Below are 26,116 nucleotides of genomic sequence, written 5' to 3' on the forward strand. Positions count from 1 at the left end.
CCGCCTGCCTCTCTGTGCCGTTCGCCCCTTCCAACCCCCCTCACCCCCTGAGGCCCCACATTCGCACTGCCTGGAGCGTCCTCCTTCCAGGTCACCATGTGGCTGACTCCTTCCTACCATGTGGTGTCCAACTCAAATGTCTTCTGCTCAGAGTGGCCACTGTTGAATCAAATTTAAATATTCCTCTATGACATCTCAGTCACTCTCTAGTTCATTTTCTTGTTTTAAAAGTTATCTTTGGGTCATTTATTATTACCTACGATTATTTTGTTTGATTATAGCTCATCTGCTCCCTGCCACCTCCATGGGTACAGTATCCCTCCAGCATTTAGAACAGGTCTAGGTCAACAAACATTTGCTGAATGAGTGAGTGAATGAATGAATGAATGAAATGAATGAAACACTTTTTATAAGTTGTTTATGGTAGAAAGATGAGAATAGAAGCAAAGACCCAGTGTCGGAAGGGATCTTTGTCTAATGAGTTTCACCTACTGAGCATGTCTGTATGCCACTCTCCACATGTAGAGTCTCATCGAATCTCCAACAATCCCAAGAGGCATGCACGATTATTACTTCCACTTTACATGTGAGAAAGTGAGGCATGTGGAAGTTTAATAACTGGCTCAAGCTCACACAGCCAGTGAACGGTTGAGATGGGACCCGGGTCTCTCTATCTTTGGGCTCACAAGGAACAATCTGTGGCCCTGCTCACATGCTTCCTTTGAGTCTGGGAGAATCAGGGTTTCCATTATCCAGCCTTGGGGGATGCCAGCTTCTGGCCCAGGGACAAAGGATGGTGAGTCTTGGCTTCTGCATCTTGTGGGTCCTTAAGCCTGGGAAGCTCTGCAGATGCCACTCTGCTTTTCCCACCAGGGGACTGAAGCAGCCTGAGGTTGGTCCAGTGGAGAAGCTGCTAAGATGCTATTATTTCTCTTCCCTACAGATGCGAGGCAGCCACAGTGATTTGGGGACAGCAGGAGAGTTAAGTGACAGTGCATCCTGAAGTCAGGGAATGGATACAATCGCTTCTGCAGGGCCGTGCCAGCCAGCTGAGTGGCGATCCCGGGAAAAGTAAGCATGTAATCTGCACCGAGGCTTTAGAAACTTCCCCTGGCTGCAGAGAGATGATCAGTAGACTGACCACCTGCTCTTGGACCGTCTTAGTTCTGGCTGCTGCTTGGGCTGGGGCTGGTGCCCATGACCTTGGGTGGGGTCCCAGGGTGCATTCAGGAAATAGCATATTGAGTAATGGAAGCCCCCATCAGAGCCGTGATAGATCTGTTTTCGGGAGCTCCCTGTTGGGGTGTGATTGATTCCTCTGGAGCTGGTATCCCTTTTCTTCTTATTGAGTGTGGGTGATGGATTTTTGACAAGATTGATTTTGACCTGAATACTGCTGAGCTAAATGAATCAACATTGTCAATTTCTCTGCCTGGTCCCAAAGAATAGTTAGGTAGATAAGGACATTTTTCCATTTTTCTTTCAATTGAAGTAGTTTTAGTTCCCCCAGCTGAAGGCCCTCCTCTGCCAGGGCCCACTGGCGGCCCCCCCAGCAGCCCCTGCTCACAGCCACGGATGCACACGTCTGCTTCCTCTTCCTCCCAGCATGGCCGGGTGGTTCCAGGTCAGGCCGCTGTCTGTGCCTGCTCAGCTCTGCCTCTCTCAGATGCTCCAGCCAGAAATATGAGCTGTAAATTGGGCTTGGCTGTGTAACGATGAGAGAGATTTTTGTCTCATCTCTCTCTCTCGTAGCTGTGATTCCTGAATCGGCACATTACTTACTTTCCCCAGACCTAGAATTAGCATCTGATCTGGAGGACACTGCTGATGGAAAGCTACTAGCTTTTCAGAATGGGATTCTCACATTCATCTTTCTGCCCTCAGAGTCGAAACCGATGTTTATATGCACACTTCAGAGACACCTCGGTCCTCTCGCCTCGCTCTGTGTTTCCCAGATTTCACAGCTGTATCCCAGCTGGGCTCACCTGCGGGCTCTGGCTGCCTGGGTCCTGCCTGCGAGAGGAAGGGGCGCCAGAGGGGACAGAGCTGGACGGGGAGGGGGCTACCATTGCCCCTGGCCTCATCTGTGTCCCTGAGAAGCAGGCATTGTTCTCCTTGTTACATTGTTCACACTATGTATGAGATACCTAAAATAAACTATACAGTATCATGATAGCCCACACACGATAACTACCATTTGGTGCTGAAGACTATGTGAGGGGGTCCGCATTCCCTCACTGGTTGCCTCTGACGCTCGGGACCACCCTGTAGTCCTATTAAAGATGTTTTACAGACGGCCAGCAGGGCTCCCAGAGGAGGGCTCAGCTAACCAGGTGGGGGTGGGGGGTGTCCAGGGACCACGTGTGTGGTGCCCCACTGCTCTGCCATCCAGTGCAGATGAGAGCTAAGTCACACAGGTTGCACGGCCCAGGAACGGTGACAGCCAGACTCCCCAGTCTTGTCCCAGGGGCCAGACCCTACTGGATGCCGGGCAGACTCAGGACTCAGCCATCCTGGAGAGGAAACTGAGGCATGTATCTTTCAGGCTCCCCAGTCCCTGCCGTTGCCCTGGAGGGTCACCCACCGAGCTCTTTTCAGGGTCCAGCCTCGGGGTGAGAACCGCTGGCTGAACCCCTGGAACCTCTTGGCCCTGTGGACACAGCGCCGCTTCCCGGGCTGTGTGCCAGCTCCCAGCTCCCAGATGGTGTCTCTGCTCCCTCATTCCTCATTCCTTTTCTTTCTTCTCAACTTGCTTTCTAAGCCCATTATTCTTTAACCATTATTTTAACAATGACTTTAGCTTCCAAGGAAGCCCTCTAACTCATCCTCAGAAAGACCCCGGTGGCTGGTGGTGGAACCCAGCCCTCCGGGCTGCCGGGAGAAACCCAGCCTCTGGCCTGGGGACTAGATCGTGGCCCCTGAGGCCAGGACCCACGACTCCTGAGTCCAAGTCTGAAGCTTTTCTTCATAACACTGTATTTCCACCTCCAGCCATTGTCTCTTCCCACACAAACAACTCATTGACATTTCTATTTTATTAGACTGAGCTCATGTTGTTCCTGAACTGGGGACACTTAATTTGATCTGCAGAGGTGGGGTTTCATGAGTACTGTCACCGCAGGCTTGGTCTGAGGACTATTACAGGGCAGAATATTCTAGAAAGACAAGGCCCCTGCTCAACTGTGGGCCTGAAATGAAATGGATACCTCTGAATTTTTATTTTCTTCAGGGACAGTTCCCTCTGAACTAACAGGCCACAGCAGTGCAGGCCCGAGGAAGGAGTGACCCCTTCCGGCTGGGTTTGTCTGGATGCAGAGGCCAGCCTCCCCTTCCTGCCCCCCTCCGTCAGACACCGCTGGGCATGGCTGAGAGAACGGACTCTGAGCAGGGGTTCAGGGGCGGTGAGGGGAAGGAGCAGCATGCAGGGGTGGAATGTCCTCGCTGAGGCATATAAATCTGCAGGCCTTTCAAGAGGACAAAGCCTCAGGCAGAGGAGCCCTGGGGTGTGGGGGGAGGCCAAGGGGCAGGTCTGTCTCCCTGGGCAGGAGCTGGGGGCAGGGACGGGGCAAGGCTATAGGGACAGCCAAGGCCGGTTGAGGGGGCTCTTCCACCGGAGCACTGAGTTGGGGGGTCTCTGGTTCCTGCCAGACTCTGCGGGGTTCAGCTTCTTCTCTCGTTCTCTCAGATCTGGTTTCCTTACTTTCCTCACAATCAGCTTCTCTCACCCGAATGGGCTGAGGTGAGTGACTAACTGTGAGGAGAAGGCTCCTCTTTGCCTTACCAAGCTAGAGAGAGCCAATGAGAAACCCTCTTCTTGAAAGTCAACAAATTCTCAGGAAAATAAATAAATAAATACAGGAGTTACAGACCCACCGGTGCCATCCAGGAAAAACTTTGGTTTCAGGCCTCAGGGGCTGAAGGGTCTGCCCTGGGCCAGGTCCCCGCTGGAAGCCTGTTTTCTCCCTGGGATCCCCTACCCCAGCCCCACCCTCACTCTGAGTGATTTGATTTGTGCTGTGAGGAGTACAGATACCCCCTGGGATCAGAGTGGATTATTCTGGACTCCTTCCACTGGGGTCATTTTACTGACTGGTTATTCATCTGGGTCCAGTGGGAGAAGGGAGGGGGAGGGGGCATGTCTGGCTGTCCCTTAACTCCTTCATTGCTGGTCTGTCCTCCACCTGGCTGGCATAGGAGCCTCCAGTGCTGCTCAGAGGCAGCTGTTCCCCTGGGCGGGGTGCAGCCCTCCCACTCCCGAAGGGAATCTGGCGTTTCTGGTGGGGTTAGGTGTCTGGTCTTTCCAGCTGGCACCTGCAGAGCGGGTGGGTCTCTGCTCTGTCATCCCAGGCTACAAATCTAGCCTAAAATGTCTGAGGACTGGTCTTCACTGTCTTGCACTCATCTGATATGGAATAGGCAGGCCATAAAAGAGACAACTTGTTTGCAGGGAAAAATCTCCCTATGCCTGGAGAAGAAGTAGACAGAGATAAATGGAGGGAGCTGCTCTCTAAGATCCTCAGTCACTCTGGCTTTCCTCTGCAGGGGCAAGGCAGGCTGCTTCCTCCCAGAGCATCTTCCTCCAAAGATGCAGGTGGATGGGAATGAGACTGCAGGGAGAACTTCCAGGCAATATAGGATGTGACAAAGAAGAAGGAGGAAGGGTCCCCCCTGGACTTTGCTCTCAGGTGTGAAGGAAAAAATGAGGGGGAGGAAGAGTCCCCCTCTGACCTTGACCCTGAGCACCCCTGAAGCCCTCCTCCCTAGAGGGTCCTGTAGCAGCCAAACCACCAGCTTTCACAGATGACAGCTCCCACTGAAATAACTTGTTCCGAGGATAGTTGGTGATCAATGACGCAAATTAAATCTCAGAACAGGTTTTTTTTCTTCCTGACACTTTATAGGTTTCTCAGCTTATCTCCTCCCCGGATGGCTGTATAAGCCAGATGATGGCTACCTTAACACCCTAGAAAACGTGAATTAACAGAGGATTTCAAGGGTGAGTGAGCCCTTAGATGGACTGAGGGTGGGGGCAGTTTGCCTTCCAACACCCAAACTCCAGCAATAATCCTTTCCAGGCGGCCACCCGTGTTTCTCCACCCAATACCCCCTTTCCCTGTTTACCGCTCCAGCCTCCCCAGTTAGTAAGAGCTGTTCCTGTACCCAGCCTCCCTCCGCAGTTCAGATGGTTTCGGCTTCTAAATCAGGTTATCTCTCCAGTCTGCATTCCCAGTAACTGAATTATCTTTGCATGAGTACATGGAGGTCTGGGCAGGGTGGGAGGGGCCGTCTGGGCTGGAGACTGTCTTCCTGGCCTCTGCCCGGCCTTGGTTCTAGCTGCCTCCTAAATGGGGCCCTGCTCCCCTCCTCTCCCTCTTCCTCCCCTCCTCTCCCTCACAGCTCAGGGTCTTGAGGGAGAGGGGGCAAAGCGATCTTCAAGGGTGCCACCTACGGCCTGGCCGGGCGGAGAGCCAGTGGATCAGAGAGACTGGCTCTGTTCTTGGCAGGAAATGAGGGGCCGGCAAGGAAATGCCACCCAGTCTGGGAACGAGATCTATGGAGTGGCAGGCTGAGTGGGCGAGGTGAGGGGGAGCAAAGGGCGACCCAGGGCTTCCTCGTGAGCTGCCCCAGTCCACAGGGACCTGCCTGCAGTGGTCAGCATTCTGACGTGTGGGGAAGGGCTGGGCTGGGCCAGGGAAAACTGCTTTTTGTCAGTGAATCCCAAACTTCAGTGCACCTCTGAATCTCTGTTGGGAAGGTAATTGCCTAGACCCTAGCTCAAAAGCTGGTGTCAGCAAGTTCAGGGTGAGACCTAAGAATCAGTCTTTTAACATGCCTTCCCAGAAAACCTTAAGAAATGTGGATCTAGGGATTCAGACAAGAAAGCTAACAGTGTCATTGAACTCTTTTCTGTATCAGAAAGGGGTCAATGCATGCTTCCCCAACCTAAAAAGCAAGGTTTCTCCTGATCTGATCCTTGGAGCCACCCCTCTCCCCCAGCTCCCATTTAAATTACTTGGGGTATTTGTTAAAATGCAAATTACTGGTTCCCAATACAGATGTACTGCACCAGATGCATTTATAATAAGCATCCCAAACATATTAATTAAAAATAAGAGCCTAGGTTCACATAGCACTTATTCCATGGCAAGTTTTTTAATCTATATAGCTTATTTAATATGTACAACAACTTGTAAAGTAGATTGTATTATTATTCCACCTAGCAGATGATGAAACTGAGACCCAGAGAGGTAAAATAACCTGCCAAAGTCATACAACTACTTAGTGATTGAACTAGGATTCAGACCCAGGTCAGCAGCTGCTAATGTAGGGGAGGAAAAAAAATTTTTCTCTCCCCTCTTATGTTTAGTGCCTGGAGCCTGTGAATTAAATTGACAAAATATAGGTTAATGGGAGGAAAAAAGCCCCAGAGTTTATTTGCCTGTATAATGTGCATACACGTGGGAAAGCCCAGTGAGGAGTGAGTCAAAGGGATGGTTAGAATTTGGGGCTTATGTACCATCTTAACAAAGGGCAATAAAATGTGGAGAACAAAGAAAACAGGTTGGAGGGGGCTGGGCTCATGGAGGCAGTAAATTGTGGGAAGGTAAATACGTGCCTAAAACAAATACATGAAGGAAGATAAGGATTATTTTAGTAAGATTAATTTATGTCGATCCATCTTGGTGCTGACTTTCTGTCTCCAGCGATAAGGATTGTTCCACTGGTCCAGGACAGGGAAGAAGGAACACCTTCACAAAGGGGAATTTATGTGCCGCTTTTAGACAAATAACGGAGTGTGGAGACCTCTTTGCGCCCTTGCTGCATCTTAATTGCTTTCAGTGGCATGTTTTGGGGTGGCATAGTCTGATTCCCTTTACTAACCAGCATGGCAGACAGTCCCTCTGTTTCAGATGGAGGCTAAAGCTCGAAACCCCATCTATTAGTCGTGATTGTGAGCTTCTTCCCAGTTCTTCAGTAGAGGGAGGGGCCTGAGCAGGAGCTGATGCTGTGGTTGCTGAAGGTACCAGCCAGGAGACAACTTGATGGTCTGGGAAGAGCACTGTCCTGGGAGTCAGGAAGGAGGCCAGGGTGTGCTGCAAACACACCGGCCACAGTAGGCAAGTCAGTTTTCCTCTCAAGGCCTTGGTTCCAGCCATCTGTCAAGAGGATGCTAAGTTGGATACTTCTAGATTTCTTCTTAGCCCTGACATTTCAAAATTATTTGCATTTCCCTTCTTTGAGCAAGCTGGGCAGTTTCCTGGGAGGCTCTGCATGTGTGTGCATGTGTGTGAGGGGAGAGGGGGCAGGGATAGCCCCAGCCCGAGTCTGCTGGGCGTTTGTGTTTCGTGCTGTAAGTCCGAGTGTATCCCAGGCCAGACCAGTGGGGGTGGGTTAGGACTTAACCAGGGCAGGACTTGCACTGGCATCAGGGCCATTTTTGTTTCAGCTGTTTGTCCAGTATTGTCCTGAAACAATGCCCTTGGGTTCACCTAAGGAGAGAATGAGAGGCGTAGAGATTGGGGAAAGTGTTGGGATAATACGGAAACAGCTTCAGGGCAACAGACCTAGAAGTCGGTACCAGCTTGTCCCAACTGTGTAGTCTCCTTGCTGACTTAAGGGCCAGCTCCAGCGGGACGCTGGGCTGGGCTGGGTGGGGCCAGGCATTCTTTTGTAGTCTAATTCAATTCCTTGGGCCAGCTCAGGCCTACGGAGAACTCCATGGGAATGCTCCACTGGGGATAAGCCCCCCCCCCAAAATTGGTCCTGCAATGTCCTTGTGTAGTCTCAGCTACCAAGTGGTGCATAATGTGATGACTAACGTTGGAGTCCTTCTTTGACAATACAGCTTGCACTGCAATCCTTTAGCCCCAAAGAGAATGGCTGGCAGGAAGCCCACACATGGGGCCTTGTTGGACAACTCCACCTACATAGTCTTTAGCAGTGCTCTGGCGAACAGAAGCTGACAAGAGGCTGTGGTGTGTGTGGGGGGTGTGTGTGTGTGATGAGTGGGTGGTCAGTCCCTGGCGTTTGATGAGAGGCCACTGGTTCTGTGGCCACCTTTGAAGCAAGAGATCATTATCTAGCCTCAGCTCCTGCCTTAAAGCAGGAACCACCCAACCCTCCAGACCTCCAAGGGAGTGGTCAGCGTGCTCAGCCTCTCTTTCCTGGCGCTCTGCATGGTCTCAAGACCGTTTCAGCTTGGACATGGTTGGTGGTGGGGCAGGAAGTCCAATGCATTTAGGGGCTGAGCATTGGCCAAGCAGCTAATTCACAGGGTTGAGGGACTGGTTTTGAGCCAGCATTTCTTGGGTGTGATGAGAAACCACTGGCCTTCCGGTCATCTGTGTAGTGAGCATTGCTTGTGGGGCAAGGCAATGGGGTGGGAGCTGGGAAGGACCTCAAAGGATGGGAAGAATGCTGCCATGAGCTGGGAGGGGCAGCCTCTAAGGGAAGCAAGCCTTGGTCCTGCTAATGGAGCAATTATTTGCCTGCTGGTCTCCAGAACACACTCGGGCCCCTGAGGCGGCATCCATGTCTGCATCACATCACAAGGGATCAGAGCTGTAGTATTTCCTCAGGTACCAAGTCTGTTGCTTTAGAGGAAGGAAATGGGCTCAGGGTGCTCCAATGGTTTAGTGACTCCTCCTCTAGGAAGCCTCTCCTGATGCCTCTGGTCCAACCTGAGTGATGCTTTCTCTGTGCACCTTCATTACTACGTTGCATCATGATTGCCGCATGCCAGTCTTCATGTGGGTTGAGAGCCCTCAAGAGCAGAGACCCCATCTTGCCTATCTTTGTGTCCCCAGCCTTGGCACAGGGCGTGGCTCAGATTAGGAGCTCCGTCAAAGGCTGTTGAGGGGATAGTGAGCAGGTCCCCAGGAGCTCTCTGCCTAGAATGGCCCCCAGAAGGCCCTTTCTTGGTAGTTCACCTCCTTCCCCCAGGCCCTGTGGTAGGCAGGGCGCCTGCACTAACCTCAGAGAGCCATCTCCTCCCAAGGAAGAAGGAGGTGGCTGAGCACAGGGCGGTTGTGGGGAGGGCACTTGGGGCTGACAGCTGCTTGGTTGAGTCATGGAAATGGCACCCTCATCGGGTGAGGACTCCAGTTGCCAACACGCCACCCAGAGTTGGAATGAGAACCACAAGCTCCCTCCCTGCCTCCCTCCCAGGCCCCTAGCCATCAGCCCCCTCAGCTTTTCTCCAGCCAACCCATCCAGGCAGACATGAAGCTGTTGTCTGGCATGAGTGGCTTTCCTCGCCATGAGTCAGGTAGAGAAACAGCTTGCTTCCCAAGGAGAAAGTGGAACTTGTAGGCCTACAAGGGTAAATATTGAGTGTGATATGCTGCTAATTAGCTGCACAAAGGCCATTAGCATTAATGAGCTCTGTGTCTGTGGCCGAGTCCCTCTGCAGCGAGCAATAGCACCATCTCTCTGGTCCAGGCTGGCTGGCAGTGGCTGAGTGTGCAAGCTGTTGCTGGGAGTCTTTGTGATGCTTTCGTCTTGGAAGGAAAAAAAAACTAGATTTGTAATGAAGCCCCTTCTCTTTCAACATTTCCTTGGAACAAAAGCAGAAACTTCAAGTTAAAGACTCACTAAAAATATTTCATTTGCTTCCTATTCCCGACCTTAATCATACCCCTTCTCCCAGACTTTGGACTACATAGGCTGGAATGGAAGGAAGGAGTATGGTGGAGGAATGATTATAACTAGGATTGTTTTTGAACACATACTAAGATGCAAGCACAAAACCATACATGACCTTGTTTAAGCCTTACAATACCCACATGAGGTACATTCCATTATCCTCATTTTGCAGATGAAGGAGAAGCTCAGAGAGGTTAAGTAACTTGCCCAAGTTCCTACAGTTAATAAATGAAAGAGCCAAGATGCCTCGGCTATGCCTGAATCCAGAGCCCATGATCTTAACCACGACACTGAACTCCCTTGGAAGGGAGCATGGGAAGGATCATATTGAACCGTCTTGCCTCGTCAAGAGGGGGAGAGGAGAATGAAATCAACCAAAGCATATGGTCATCATTTATTACCACAGTTCTTTATTTACAGTTTATTTAATGTCTACTATGAGCTAGGTTTGGGAATGTAATACATCGTCCTTGCTCCTATGGAGACTATCATTAAGTGGTAAGACGATAGAATCAGGTGACTCTAATAAAAGGTAGTATTATCTGTGGTAAAGATAGGCACTGTGCACGATAAGAGCATGAATTAGGGTACCTAGATGTATGTGGGGGGATACGAAAAATGAAATAATCTTTTAATTTCTCAATCTTTTTTGAATATTTGAAAAACATTTTTAATCTGGGGGGAAGTGAACTGTAGTGGATGGTGAAGGCTTCTTGGAGGAGGCTCTGTGGAAGCTGAGCCTCAAGTAAGACTCTGTGTTAGTTACATAAAAATAGCAGGGGAGGGGCATTGCTGGTTGGAAGATGACTTGGAGCAATGATGCGGAGGTGAGACACAGCAAGGTGTGTGAAGGGAGAGCTACAGGTATGTTCGTGTTTGAAGAGCATGAAAGTTGAGGCGGGCAGTAGTGAGGAATGAAGCTAAGGGGTAGGAAAAGGTAGGTCACGGGGGTCTGACAGGCAAGGATACGGAGCCTGGACTCTAACCTCAGCCCCTGTAGAATTTTTAAGCCCGGGAAATGGCAAGGGAAGTGAGGTGGACAGGAGCAGAGTGGTAGCTGATGGGCCAGCTGTAGCTGGAGGCTGCTGCAGTACCTGGGCAAGAATGGTGGTGGCCTGCATGTGAGTGATAGTTGTAGGGATGGAGGTGGGGGACATGTCCAGTAAATATTTAGGAGACAGAACTGGCCAGCATCAGTGGTTGACTAAATACAAAGGGCTTGAGGGAGAGGGAGGAGTCAGGGATAGTGCTCGAGTTTCTGCTTTGAGAAATTCTGTATGAGTGATGATATTATTCTCTGGGACACAGAAGGTTTGGGGACAGGGTGTGGTTCACTTTGGGGCATGTTGAGAGTGGCATGACTGTGGAGTACCCAGGTGGAGATATGTAATAGGCAGTTGCATATGAGGTATACAGCCTAGAAGAACCACCTGGGACACCCTGAGCTTGAGAAGAACTGAGACTCTTAGGATATTTGGGATCACCCAAGGTGGAGGTTGGTGAAACAGGAGCTGGTGTGCAGTGTGTGCCACACCCCCTTCTTCTCACCACTCTTGTCCAACTCTGTCTGCAGAGTCGAATCAAGTCCCTGGGTGTTACACCTGGGTTCCTCACTCTGACCCTCTTTGAGCCAGTGTCTTAGCCCATTTGTGCTGTTATAACAAAATAACTGCACATGGTAATTTCTAAAGAACAGAAATATATTTTCTCAGTTCTGGAGGCTGGGAAGTCCAAGATCAAGGCACCAGAAGGTCAGGGCCCAGTTTCTGTTTCCAGGATGGCACCTATTGCTGCATCCTCCAGAGGGGAGGAGTGCTGTGTCCTCATGTGACAGAAGGGCCCAAAGAAGTGAAAATGTGCAAACTCCCTCCACCAAGCACTTTTACAAGGATGCTAAATCCCATTTATGAGGGCAGAGCCCTCGTGACTCAGTCATCTCCTGGTACTGTTGCAGTGGGGATTAAGTTTCAACATGAATTTTGAAGGGGACAAAAAAATTCAAACCATAGCAGCCAGATGCTTCCAGTTCTTCCACTTCACACATCTAGCCCCCTTGGGGGTACACTGGGAAGATCCACTGGCTGCTGTATAATCTAGAACTTCTTCTCCATGTCTCCTGACTTGGAAATAGCAAAAAGTGCTGGCAGAATCAAGAGCAGGGTGGACCAGAATTAACTGGAAAATGTGTGTTGATGAACTGAGACCAGCCTTTGCCTGCTTCTGTCAAGAAAGAGATTCGAGGATGGAAAAGAATTTCACAGGAGTTGGTATCTGCCACCCTAGATGGCTCAGGCACAGCTGCTCACAGCTAATGTGGTGGCTCTTATGTAAGCCAGGCTAAAGAAGGGGTCAAAAGCTGCTTAGCACAGTAATGCAAGGGTAATTTTTCTGCAAGGAGCAAGGCCAAAGACACATTAAAAGGAAGGCTCTGCTTTCCTTAGGTGAGGTCAAATGGGGGGAAATAGCACTCGCATTAGTGTTAGTGTTTTTGCTTTTAAGATAAGTAGTAAGGAAACCAGGCCAGATCAGCAGACTGAAATGAGAGCACCCCCCATTTCCGTTCCTCCTAAAACTAGAGAAAAACCTTTATTAACATCCTACTAAACGGAAGGCTCTGAGTTTGCAAGACTCAAGAAGCAAAGGAGGAAAAGACGCCGTTCAGTGGGACAAAAGGTGTTTTCAGAAGGAGGGCTGTGGGACACAGGCTGCAGGGCTCGAAGGAGGGGAATGCAAGGGATCATTCAAGTGAGACAGAGCTCTGAAGACCTAGGGCACCTTTCCCTGGGCAATGAAAAGGAGCAAACTACACAGGAAGAGTCATCAGCTGGATCTTCTTACACTGTACTGGGCTGAGAGATCTACCTGACTCTTCCTTCAGTGAAAGAACAGAGGATATATCAACCATAACCCAGTATATGTTGTACCTGGAAAGACTGATGAGGCAGGAAGTGTGTAGGCAATAGACAAGCCTTCTGCACTGCACAACTCTGGGGGGTATGAGACACAGGGAATTCGTGGTGGATGATTCCTTCTAGAGCTAGGCAACGAGGCAGCATTGAGTAAGGGAGAACATTTGCTTCCTGTTCAAGTTGTGGAGTGTGGCGGACACCTCCTGGTTTTGTCTGCCTAGAAATTTGCTCTCCCTCTTCCCACTGCACCCCCAATTCCATGAAGTCTTCATGCATCTGTCTATCAGAGGTTCAAACTCGCCAATTTCTTAGAATCTGAACTGTGAATAGAATTATACAAGGTCGGAAACTGTTGGAGCTGATGTATTTTTGTTGTCAGCTCCCTGAGAAGATTGTTTATTACTTCCAGGACCACAGGTAGCCCTTTGTGATACTTAGAAAAGACACACAGCTAAGGGAATTGAGGCATCTTTGAACAAAGAAAAAGTCACCCTCCTTCCACCCTAACAATTTCTATCAGGAAGTAGTGAGTTCCATTACATTAATGGATTTCCTCTTCTCCCATGACATATTTTTACCATATCAGGGTATTTTGGAAGTTCAATCTACATTAAGCCAACAAAGAATTTTCTTTTGTACACATTTCTCTCCTTCTAACATCCCTCTTTCCTTCTCTATCTCCCTTCTCTCTTGATACCCAATGTAAAAGGAAGCAGTATGTGGCTTTGGAGATGGTAAACCCTAGATTTAAATACCAATTTGCATTTACTAGCTATGTGACACTAGGCAAATAATTTGCCCTTCTGAGTGTGTTTTTCTTCACCTGTAAAAAGGAATGGTATCTAGAGTGGACATTTATTGCCTTTGCTACACAGCATCTATGCCTCTTCTGTAACAGAACACAGTTTTCTCCTGAGAATCCCCTGCCCCTACCTGCAGGGCTGGTGCTTTGCAAGGAAGGAGGTTCTGATGCCATGCCCTTTCTCTCTGGAGATGGACATGTGATTCGGGCACGCCCTGAATCAGTGATTGGCTCATGGGTGACCTTGTGACCCAATCCAGGCCAATGAACATCATGCCCAGGACCTGGATTCAAATCATTGAGAAAGACAAAGTAATTTTTTTTTTTCTTCTTAAACTTAGTCCAGAGCTGCTGAGAGCTACCTAGTTGAGGAAGGCTGTCTGAGCATGATTCCAAACAGGGGACAGCAGGGCTGAGAGAGTAAGAGAGACAATGTCTTGAACATAGCATTTGATCAGTTCAATCCAGAAAGATTTGACACCTAAAGACCCCTGAATTTGGATTTTTTGTGACATAAATAAGTACCCCATCCCCTTTTGTGAGAGTTATGTTTTTGTATGCCTGCACCTGAAAGAGTCCTGACTGATAGGATACTATTTATCTTTAAGGGTCGTGATAAGGGTTAGAATTAAAATATGAACAATATCCGGGATATGGTAGAAGGTCAATAAATGGTGGTCTTTGTTATTTCCATTGTTCTTGTTGTTGCTATTATTTTCACAGGTGATGCAGTGTCCATATCTCCTCCTCTCTCATCCTCTCAACCAAACTTTCCTGGGAGACTCCAACACCTGCAATTTCTAGCACTGTGACAGAAGCTGGGGGGAGGACAGAGGACCTGGCTTCAAAGGTAACACCTCCCTCTTACCATCATGGGGCTGACCTCAGCACAGCAGAGAGAGAATTTGCAGTCTAAAGACGTCCTCCTAAATAACCACCTAAAGCATGAGCTTCCTGCCTCTGCACCCAGCCAGATCTCCTGACCACATGCAGGACTTTGGATGCTGGGACTGGGGGTGGAATTGAACATTAAATGAGCAACATGCTAATTCCATGCAAATGAATATCTATTTTGAATCAACAGCTTGAGCACTTTTTCTAGGGGGGCTGAGGCAGCAGGACTTTAAAGGGAGGAATGGGGGGCGGGGTGTCTCCCGGAGGACTCCAGGATGAGCAGAGCCTCCTTCTGCCCACACTGCCTAATGCTATTGGATCTGCTCATTAGCAAGTAGGAGACATGAGAGTCAAAAAAAAAAGAAAGAAAGAAAGAAAAAAGAAAAGGGAAAAAAACCCAAGTCAGCAATGAATAAACTAACAGATGGAGACTTAATTCAATTTGCATCCAATCCACCCTGGTAGGAGGACTTCGTTTGCCTAACAATGGAGACCCTGGGGATGGGAGCTACAGAGGGACTGATGGGATGATCCCAGATCCCCTCCTCCACCCTGCCCCTATCTCTTTGTGGGGACCAGATGCATATTCTTGTTTTAAAGCTCCTCTCCCTTGGGCTGAGCCTGAATTCATTTTCTGATCCAGACAGAAATGTTCTTGGGCAGACATGAGGCTGGCATTGAGGGGTGTGGGGGTGTGGGCTGTGGGTAGCAGCAGCAGAGGGGGGTGAAAAGCTATGTGGGAGCTGAGGGACAAGGCCAGGGTGACACCTGCCCCCACCCCTCACCCCCAGCCCCACACACAGTGAATCGGAGAGGAAGGGAGCTGGGGTGCTGGAACTTCTCCAAGGTCTGTCTGACTCCAAAGCCTGCACCCCTTCCACTATGGATTCTGCTTCCAACACGGGGGGCCAAGGCTTGTTCTGCCACTAACTAGGTGCTGTGATTGTCATCAGGTGACTTGGAGTCTCTGAACATTAAGATTCCTTATTTGATGAATAGCCAAATGGGCCTCTCCGCAGTTGCTGTGCAGCACATGCCTGCCTAGTGCGTGGACGTGGAAGCATCGTGCAATCCTTGCATTTCTGCCCAGGTTCTCAGGTTAGGGATGATCGCTGCTAGGGTCCAGGGTGTCACTCACCCTCCTCCCCTCTGGGGAGCTGACAGATGGAGTATGTACTCGAAGAACAATAACCAAATAGACAAGAAGTACCACTTTATTAAACAGTATGGCAGTGCCAAGCTCTGGCAAAAGCCAGATTGGAGACTGTGGCTTAGGCCAAATGCTGAAACAAAATTCTGGGACACAAATCATGCTTGCCCTGGCCCACAGGGAAAGAGGAAAAGAGAGAGACAAACTGCCATCCGTGTGCATGTGTCTGACCAACCACAGGGGCATGTCGCATAGGGCTGCCTCAGCCTCCCAAGTGCAAAAAGGAACAGAGAATGAGGGCAGCCAAGCCTGGTTCTAGAAGGGTCCAGGTGTATGTAAGGGAGGGAAATCTTTGCCTGTACCCTCCTAAGTTCTGAGGCTGGGGCTGAGGATTGAGATGACATAGACAGGTTAACAGGATAAAAGCATACAAATTTTATTTAATGATAAGAATATTCTCCTCTACCTGCCACCGGGAAGGTGTCTTTCTCATAGGAAATTTTGTGACCTGTTTTAGGAGGAAAGGGGGTGGTCAGAGAGCTCTTCCTGCATCTGCTATTTCTCAAGTGCCTTCAGCTCAAAATACGTGAAATGCCAAAATGCCATATTATGGGGTGGCATGTTCTGAACCACTTCATGTGCTTCACCTGGGGACAAAAAAAGGAAAGCCCCTGCCTCTGTGCAAAAGAAGTGGAAAGAGACCTTGCTTTAGAAGCCCAGGGTTTGCATTACTAGCAAGTGGGACTACTGCCACTTTAGACCTTGACCTGTCAGTTTCCCATCTGAGGCTTTTTTTTTTTTTTCAAAGACAGAGTCCTGCTCTGTTGCTGGGGCTAGAGTGCAGTGGTGTCATCATAGCTCACTGCAACCTCCAACTCCAGGGCTCGAGTGATCCTCCCACCTCGGCCTCCCAGAGTAAAAGGGTCACAGTAACTAGCCACCATGCCTGGCCCCACCTGAGGCTTTTTATTGAGGGTAGGTTGTTCCTTCTGGATGTTCTTTTTCTCTCTGTACTATATAGAGGGCAAGAGTCAGGCACCAGATCTTCTTCCCTCAGAAATGTTTGACCCTGATTCAGAGAGCATGGTGCTGGGGACCTCATCTGTCCTGAAAGTCAGAAGCCTCAGTCAAGGCCCAGGTGCTGTTGGGAATATCTGCAGAGACAGCTCCCAATTTCTTTTGCCGGAGGTGCAGGGAATAAGGACAAGGGAGAGTATGAGGGATGAAGTCAGGTCTGGGAATTCAGGTCTACCTGCCAAATATCTGATCAATTAGTATTGCTCAGGATGAAAGTCTGCCCTGTTGAACAACTTCCTTTGTCATCTCTTTTTATTATTTAATAGTAGAAAGAAAATTAATATTGATTCTGTTCTTGGCTCCATGCGGGCACCTTGAAATGAATATGATTGGGTTTTCCCAATTGAGTTGGTGACATTCGGGTGCTTAGAGACAATTGTATCTTCTCCTCACTCAGTGCTTGAACTGGAAGCCTAATGAGGTGAGTCTGAGAGGATTTGGGGGTCACTACAGGTTAGGAGGCAGGAGCTTCAGGTGTCAGATGGTGTTGGACTGGTTTTCTGCATCCTAGAAGGGGGCAGGCTTTGAAACGAAGTCACTCTTAGAATTTTCTGGCAAATAAGGTTTGCCAGGATGTTGAAGAATGGTTCCAGTGGGAGACCAGAATATGCCCCCTGAAAATATACCTTTTTTGCATAACAGATATTGAGCTGAAGGCAATTAAGAATAAGATAAGCAGATGTAGAAAAGCACAGTATAGGTTTACAAAGACAAAAAGTATCCTGTCTCCACTTCTAACGAGGATAACACAGGTTAACCTCGGAAGACAACTTTAGAGCCGTATTGGCCTGGAGATAGTACCAGAGGAATCTACATTAACAAGCTTTACTAAGTAGACTTTATCTGCCATTTATTTGTCTTCCCACAAGTTGCTGCCCCTAGAGACTCAAAGTCTTTTTTCTTTGTCTTGTCACTTCCGTAAAAATGTACTGTTTGTTTAACACTAAATATATACACTGGAATTCAAAGCCACCCATTTAAGAGCTCATTCCCCAGGTGTCTCCCCATGTATATATGAAATATACATGTTAATAAACTTCTATTTGTTTTTGTCCTGTTTATCTGTCTTTTGTTACAAGGGGTCTGTTCCAACTAAGAACCTATGAGGGTTGATGGAAAAATTATTTTTCTGCCTACACAGGATCCTTGAAAAAGTGAACTGTTATACCAAGTGTGAGACCCAAAGGAGGCTGGGACTGCTGGGCAGAACTTCTTAAACTAGTCTGTGAAATATTCCTAGTGGAGAATGAAAAGGTTACCCTGGCAGTCCTAGGGTATAGTCTGAAGCTGCCAGCTATAAATGCAAATTCCTTTGAGCCTTGTGGAGTATTGCAAAATATTCTTGAGAATTTTGCATTCTTCCCCAAAACATATATCTGTTTTTATGTAAATATGATGTTCTGAATCAGTTGTCATCTAGTAAGGTTGATAGCAGAGGAAAAGGTAGCACGGTCATGCTGTTGCTTTCTGGACAGTCTTTTGATGATAATATTCAGATGCACAAACCCCCTGATTCTAAGCTCTGTGGGGGTCACTATTGCAGCACGATTGCTTCCTGCCTGGGTCATCTTGCTCTGGGGATGAGAAAGGAGTCTATGTACTCCTGAGTCTTAAACCTTTCTGAATTCTGCAAAGTTGTCTCCTTGGGTATTCTAGAGGCATCGCATCTGATACTCCACTGCCAAGTAGGGACGTCCCTCTCTCAGCACATACAGACAGGGTCCCTTTTCTGCTAAGCCATGAAAGCCACCCAGGCAGAGCAGGAAGCCAGTGGCTGGGGATGAGGTCCAAGAGGAGGCAGAACACAGAGCTTATGAAAATATATTATCTTTCATTTCAAAAAGTTTTCCCCTTGTGTATCTAAATGGACATTTAGTTTTTTTTTATTTTTTTATTTTATTTTTTTTTATTTTTTATTATTTTTTTTTTTTTGAGACAGAGTCTCACTTTGTTGCCCGGGCTAGAGTGAGTGCCGTGGCATCAGCCTAGCTCACAGCAACCTCAGACTCCTGGGCTTAAGCGATCCTCCTGCCTCAGCCTCCCGAGTAGCTGGGACTACAGGCATGCGCCACCATGCCTGGCTAATTTTTTGTATATGTATTTTTAGTTGGCCAGATAATTTCTTTCTATTTTTAGTAGAGGCGGGGTCTCACTCTTGCTCAGGCTGGTCTCGAACTCCTGACCTCGAGCGATCCACCCGCCTCAGCCTCCCAGAGCTAGGATTACAGGCGTGAGCCACCTCGCCCGGCCTAAATGGACATTTAGTACCAGTTTCTACCCTTACAAATAGAAAAAGGTGGAGGAGAAAGGAGTGGAAAGTAATTGAAAATGCTCACTTTGATATAAAAATTTACACCTGGATATGCTCCCTCTGCCACCCTCACCCAATTCCCCACCTCCCACACACACGTAGGAAGGAAAGGAGGGAGAGAGAGAGAGAGAGACCCCCCCCACCCCCAAGGCCTAGGATAAGAGTAAAGAAAAAGAGAGGTCAGCTTTGAGACCCCAATCTCTTCTATCGAGTTACTAAAAATGCCCCAACTGTTTATTCAACATAGACTCTGGACCCCTGTGACAATAAAATGGCTGGGTCTGCATCCTCCTTAAGATCTGCTGTCCAGGTGGAAGTGGAAGGAATGTGCCTTCTGAATATACCAGACCAAACCATGCTGGGGGCAGCTCAGAGGCCCCCAGTATCCAGGGAGGAAGACCCAAGTCCCTGGAGGTTAGGAGGACAGCTGGTCTGTCTGCCATGCAGCTGATTCTCAGGGCGCACTTGCTTTGTCAAGCTTTCATCACTGAGAAGGAATTTTTGCTCTCACTGTCATCCCAGGTCCTGCCTAGCCAGCTGGGAATGCAGTGCCTCCACTGGGCTCCCATGCAGACAGCATTTAATTTCAGTGGTGTTGGGCTGGGGAATCTGGTGTAATGAGGTATAGATCTGTTTGGCTTGCACCGCAGGGAGCCCCTGGTGCAGGAGGGATTCTGGTTGGCTGCAGACTGGTCACCCAGATAGTAACCCTGCCCCAAAGCTCTGAAGCCAGTGACAGATGTGTCTAGAGGCCTTCATCCCCCTTCTCAGGCTCTGACACTGACTGCATTTTTTACAGACGTGACAGGCAGCGTGACATGCTGACAGGAACGCAGGATTTGGTCTCAGAAGGCCTGGCTGTAATTCACACAGAGGCGAGCAGCGGCCTCGTACCCCATAGGATTGTTGACGGGAATAATTGCACACAAACCCTGTGTCCAGGTAGTGCCAAGGCAAGGACCTGGGGGAGGAGTTATGAAAAGGAGCTCAGTTTTTTGTTGTGCTTGAATCTTTTCCCATGCATCAGTTTCCTCCAGTCCTGGTCTAATCGCTGTGTCCCCCGGAGAGCTGATCCTGTGCAGCTGGTGAGAACATGGACCCCCCCGCCAAGTGACACTCTCCTGTGTCCCTGTCTCTCTACAGAGAATGCCGATTCCTCCCTCCCCAGCATCCAGCACACAGTTCTATTTTGTTCGTATCACACTGATTGCAATTCATTGTTTCTTCTTCTTTTCATACAAAAAGACTGAACTTAATGAGGGCAAGGTCTGTGTCTTACTAAGTAGCTGAAAACAGTAGGAAATCAATGACTGTTTAATAAATGAAAGAATGAGCAAGGCTGAGAGAAGCAGGCTGTGCTAATCTGGAGACCCCATGGTTCAATTTTGGCTGTTTGGGCATTTAGTTCTTCCAACATTCACTGGGAGGATTGCTTGAGGCTGCAGTGAGCTATGATCACAGCACTCTAGCCTGGTGACAGAGTGAGACCCTGTCAAAAAAAAGAAAGGAAGGAGGGAAGGAAGGGAAAGAAAGAGAAAGAAAGAAAAAGGAAGGAAGGAAGGAAGAGAGAGAGAGACAGAGAGAAAAGAAGAAAGAAAGAAAGAAAGAAAGAAAGAAAGAAAGAAAGAAAGAAAGAAAGAAAGAAAGAAAGAAAGAAAGAAGAGAAGAGAAGAGAAGAGAAGAGAAGAGAAAAGAAAAGAAAAGAAAGAAGAAAGAAAGAAAGAAAGAGGGAGGGAGGGAGGGAATCTAACAAGTTGCTACATGCTGAACAATAGGAACCTATTGGGCATTATTATAGTGATGCTTACGTTTCTGTAGATTTATTTACATTTCACTTCACTTTCACATTCATGATTTCATTCAATCCCTATTAACAACTCAGCAAAAAAGACACAAGGAAGTTGAACTGAAGTACAGGAAGAAGTCAGGGGACTAGTCTAAGACCACATAGGTAAGTGGTGATGGAACCAGCATTAGAATTCTGATTATTTGGTTTCTGCACAGATGCTTTTGAGAGGAATCTGTAATGCCATTTACCGAACAACACCTTTAAGAGGCCGTTGGGAGAAAATCCACCGGGTGTGCAGGGGCAGCCTCTTTGCTCATTCAGTTTACATGAATATCTTCTGCATAACTCCCTAGGCCATGTGCCACGGATGCTGAGAGGACAGAAAGGAATATGAGGACCCAGGAGGCAGGGTGGATACACAGATCGGAGCTGAAGGATTCCAGCTCTAAATGAGATCTGACACTATTGTTGTGGGAGAGGGTAGTGGGAAAGGAGATTGGCCTGCTGGAATTTGCATTTCCAAAGATGGAAGAGTTATGTAACAATATGGCCCAGAGTGTGGCCATGGGGAGTATTGGCTGATGCTGATGTGTCTGAACGGTGTGTGAGTGGATGATGCCAAGGAACTTTGAGTTTAGGGCTCCAAACAGTTAGTTTGCATAGATGTGAAACATGATGATCAGAACAAGGGAGCAAAAGAAATTTTGGAGCTAGCTAATAAAATCTGTAATGAATGAGCAGAACTGAAAGGGAAGGTAATAGTGATAGAGATGAGCAAAAGAGTTAAAGAATGGTGAACCAGGTCATAAAACTTCCAAAGAAATAGGTTTTTGTTTCTTTTCTTTTCTTTTCTTTTTGGCAAGAGGGCACAAAAGGAGGATTGGAAGGAAGCCACTGGATTAAATTGGTGTTATGAAATGAGTGCTCATATCTCCCCCAAATTCATATGTTGAAGCCTTAACCCCTAATGTGATGGTATTGGGAGGTAGAAACTTTGGGTGGCAATTAGGTTTAGATGAGGTCACAAGGGTGGAGCCCTTATGATGGGATTGATGTCCTCATAAGAAGAGGAAGAGAGACCAGAACCAGAGCTCACTCATGCTCTCTCTCTCTTTCTCCATGCCCAGCACAAGGAAAGGCCAGTGAGCACACAGTGAGAAGGCAGCCACCGGCAAGACACCAAATTTGCTGGTAACTTGATCTTGGAATTCCCAGCCTGTAGAACTGTGATAAATAAATGTTTAAGTCACCCAGTCTATGGTATTTTTTTGATAGCAGCCCAAGCTAAGAATTGGCCAATGTAGATTGTTATATTTATTCAGGATTGGCTAAGGAAATCACAATGGCCTAACACAATATGGGCTTATTTCTCACTCACATTAGCTGCTCAAGGCTGGTCAAGCAGCGACTAAGGCACTCTGCTCCACGTGATCATTGAAGAACCCAAGCTGGCAAGAGTCATCACAGTTTGCACTGTGTCATCTGAAACACAAGACTTCCACTGTCACCATTGCAGAGGAAGAGATGGCAGAAGGGCTGTGAACTCTCCTTACATGTCCTACGTCATTCTCAGTCCACTGGCCGGGACTGGTCCCTGGCCCTACACTACTGCAAGGGAATTGGGAAGCAGGAGGAGCCTATGAATATTCAGGCAGCAGTAAAGTTCTCTGCTATCCCAGGAACAGACTCACAGACTTGATTCATTCATTCAATAAATATTTAGGTGCCCATTTGTGTCAAACAATGTGCCAGGTGCTCAGGATACAGGGAGAAATAAGGGGTTGTAGTTCCTGTCCTATGGAGGTTTTTTGCCAGTCTTTGGCACTTTCTTTTTCTCCTGGTTTCTGACCCTGAGTCCTCTGATGCAAGCTCTTTAGACTCTTGGCATCTGTTCAGACCCCCTGCCTCCAATTCTAGACTCTGCTTCTGAGAGCAAATCTCTTCTAGGTGACCACATTGCATTGGGTAGAATAGGTGCAATTCTGCTTCTACGAGCCATGTCTTTTCCAGTTTTTCAGCTGCAGGGATGTGGAATGAGTATTTCGGGGCCATTAGGTTTCTGTTGATGAAGGATAACACTTAGACATTTCAGGCAGACATGTCCCAGGATACTGACCACGTAGGAACTTCTCCCATCCTGCTCAGATGCCTCATTTGGAGTGGTGGGTGTGGTCTGGTGAGCTGGGAGTGGCTAAATTTCAGGCTTGCTGCCCCCAGAAATGTAACACTATTCCATAGGCCATAATTGAAAATCTATTAACTCTGGGAACCAGTATTGCACATAAACCTCCCCAGCCCGGGCCATCCCGCAGTGAGCACTCCCTCCCTGTTATTCCTATAAATCACTGGAGATAGGCTGGGAGCCGATCGATGAGAAAAAATTATGCCACAGCATTAGATTTCATCATACACAACTTGAACTATTACTTTTCTGTCCTGTGGTATGAGGAATCATGAGAATTAATAGTCTTCCTCTTCCCCAGCGATGGGTTTATGACGCAGTGTTACCTACACTCTATTTCTTCCTTAAAACCATCAATTAATTTTGGCTACTTACAACTACTCAGTTACTTCCTGAAATTAGCAAGTATCACCTCTCTCTCCCCTCAAAAGAGCCTTAATGGGATTTTTAAATAATGGTATGCTTTCCCAGGTTTTGTCTTCCTTCTAATGCCTGATTCAGAACAGGGTTCTGCCTCATCAGACTCCTCCGTCTGACCTCTCCCTAGACTTCTCTTGGCTCCATCTTTCTAGGGAAGTTTCTGGTACTCAATCCAGTCTGCCTCTATTCTGTAAGTGGTTGGGATAAGCAAGCCTGAGGTCAAGGTGATTTCACAGTTACTCTCCTTCTCTTGTTTCAGCATCCCACTCTCTCGCTTTGGGGAAGTCCTTTCTGAACTGTAACTCCTTTGAAAACAAAACGGAGGAGCGGGGTCCTTTGAACAAATAGCTTTGGCTATGGCCCTCTGTGCAAATCCCAGTACCCGGCTGACTGCAGTGGGTATAGGTCAGCTGGGCAGATGGGTAGGGGGCCCAGGACATGGACATGACCCTTCATCTCCATGTCCCCCACCACAAGGCAGGGTCCTTATGTGTCTGAGCCAACCAGCAAACATTTGTTGAGCATCTCCTATGTGCAAAACATACTGAATATTATTTTAAACTTTTACCTTATTTGTGAATGAAACCCAGATTTCCTGGGAGGGAAGCAAGAAATTCTATCCAAGATCCATGAGTGTTCTTTTGCTTTAGTCATTCTCAGGTAAGTTTTCAATAGGTTCACAGGGAGGGAAAATGTCCTCTGGACTCATTCATTCATTTGTTCACACATTCAATAAGTATGATGAATCGATGTTTCATGTAAGGCAGTGCTTGGGATGATTTAGGGTGCATAAAAGTGACAAAAACATAGCCCCAGACCTTAGATATTTGCAACCTTGTTTGTAAGTAAGACTCTTGGGCAGGTATCTCACAATTCAAGGCAGTAGGAGCTAAATGCTTTATGACTGGTAGGAAAGAAGTCTTTGTTGGTAGAAGAGGCAAGAAGAGAGAGCTTGTCTAGTGGGCTTGGTTTCATGCGCTTTTGCACAAACCAGAACCCCATTCCCACTTTCCAGCACTAGTAAAGTTAGAGTTTGAAGCACCAGGCACATCAGCACAAGTCCAAATGGCTGAACAGCTGGAAAAGTGCCCGGGGGCGGGGGGTAGCACCTGCTGCCTCCTGGGATTTCCCACCTCTCACATGATCCAGGGCCGCAGGGGAGCTGCCGAGTTACAAAGCGTCCCCACCCCGAAACTGAGCTGATGGGTCTAGTTGAGGACTCCAAACCAAGCTGAACCCATGTCCTCCTTTCCCCAGGATTTTTGGTCTTGGGCATGAGAGAGAGGAAAGTGTCTCTCTTTGTGACCGGACTATAAGATGTGTGTTCTGGGAGTTGCCAGCAGCCATATTTCCAATGCCTGGAGCAGAGAAGTGAGGGAAGTGAGCGAGCTTGCAGAGAGAGAGAGAAGAGAGAACGAAGCAGAGCCAGGGAAAGAAGCAGTAATGTGAGATGTGGAGAGAGCCCTGAGGGAGCTTGGGAACCCAGCTGAATTCATGCTCTTGGGTTCCGGGAGACATTCCAATGTCCTTATAATAAATCCTCCATTTTGCTCAAAACCACTTGAGTTGGGTTGGGTGTCTGTTACCTGTATTACAGAGTGTTAGACTGATTGAAATAGGCCAGGCCACGTGCAGAATTTACCAAAGTTTCATCTGGAAATCCATTAACACAACTCAGAATCCCTCACCTACATTGAGGAAATTGTATATTGTCAATTTGTTGGAAACTAAGAGAGGATTTCCAAAAGGACGCCTCAGGAACGAGCCGTGCTCAGAGCTCCCCTTCCCCACGAGAGAGAGCAGTGTGGGTGCTTTTCCTTTCCTTCAAGTCAAGAGAAAGCGCCACTTAGAGAGTCTGATATTGCCCCTTGCAGTGGGGGACCCAGGAGGCTGGTGTCGGACTCCTGCCCATGAAACCTCAAAGGCAAGAGGGCCTGGTGGGCCAGCTGCCTTAGTTGTGAAGCTAAGGACAGTGGCTGCTGCATTGACACCAGCCTGTCCTCCTGGGGTTTGTCAGAACAAAAGAGTCAGGAGTGTTTTTTATGGACCACACGGCCACCGGTGGGAGAGAGAACTGACCTGAATCCATTATCAGCCTTGCTCAGGGGATCGCAGTGGAAATCCAATAAGGAGAACATATATGTGGAGTGGGCTGTCAGAAAGCCAGGGCCTTGGGAGGGATGGCCAACAGGAAGGCAGTACGGAGCCTGAGTCCTGGGAAACGCTGTCAGTTTCCCAGTGGGGCCTCTGATGAGCCGCGAAAGCACCCATGGGAGGTAAGGCAACTTTAGACATCTGCCAGACACACAACCTCGAAGTCATTTTACTACTGTACCTGCCAAGAGAAAACTGTTCTCACCTCTCCTCCCTCCATGGCTCCAAGTCCACAGGGGACAGAAGCAGCTGAGCAGAGGGGAAGTGTCTGAGAAATAAAGGAAGCTGATGGGGTCCCCTTTACTCTGCAGTAGGGGACTGTCTGTAGCTGGGGCAGGGAGAGAAGGGCTATCGTTAGTGGCAGAGGCAATGCCATGTGTTCACCAACTTCTTATTTTCCTTGCTTCAGAGGCATACTTCCCCGTCTCCCTGAAGTTAGGTGGGACAATTCGATTCGTTCTGGAGAAGGAAATGTGATTGGAAGTGCCGTGTGTCATATTCAGACTGTGCCCTTCTCTAGGCTGTCTGTGTCCCTGTTGCCAAGAGCATGAAGGCACGTGCTGGTAATGGAACCACAGATCAAACTGGCCTGGATCACTGAGTCACCACACGGAGCACAGCTGCCTGGAAGAGTCTCCTGATCTACAGTGGATCTGAATGAGTGAGAGCAAAATTGATGCATTAGTCACTGAGCTTTTAGGGTTCTTTATTAGCATGTAGACCTATAATATCCTGATAAATATGTCTTTGTATAAGGATCAATATGTTATTATATTGAATGGA

The 26,116-nt window shown here is 48.2% G+C and overlaps 1 long non-coding RNA gene across 1 annotated transcript; it reads left to right on the forward strand.

Moving 5' to 3' along the window:
* Positions 1–961: 961 nt before the first annotated feature.
* LOC123641144 lies at positions 962–14,467 on the forward strand. Its single transcript, XR_006736231.1, has 3 exons — positions 962–1,071; positions 4,902–4,996; positions 14,080–14,467. It is a non-coding gene; the product is annotated as an uncharacterized LOC123641144 (long non-coding RNA).
* Positions 14,468–26,116: the final 11,649 nt, after the last annotated feature.

Source organism: Lemur catta, chromosome 7, assembly GCF_020740605.2.
Source record: "Lemur catta isolate mLemCat1 chromosome 7, mLemCat1.pri, whole genome shotgun sequence".
Lineage (NCBI taxonomy): Eukaryota > Metazoa > Chordata > Mammalia > Primates > Lemuridae > Lemur > Lemur catta.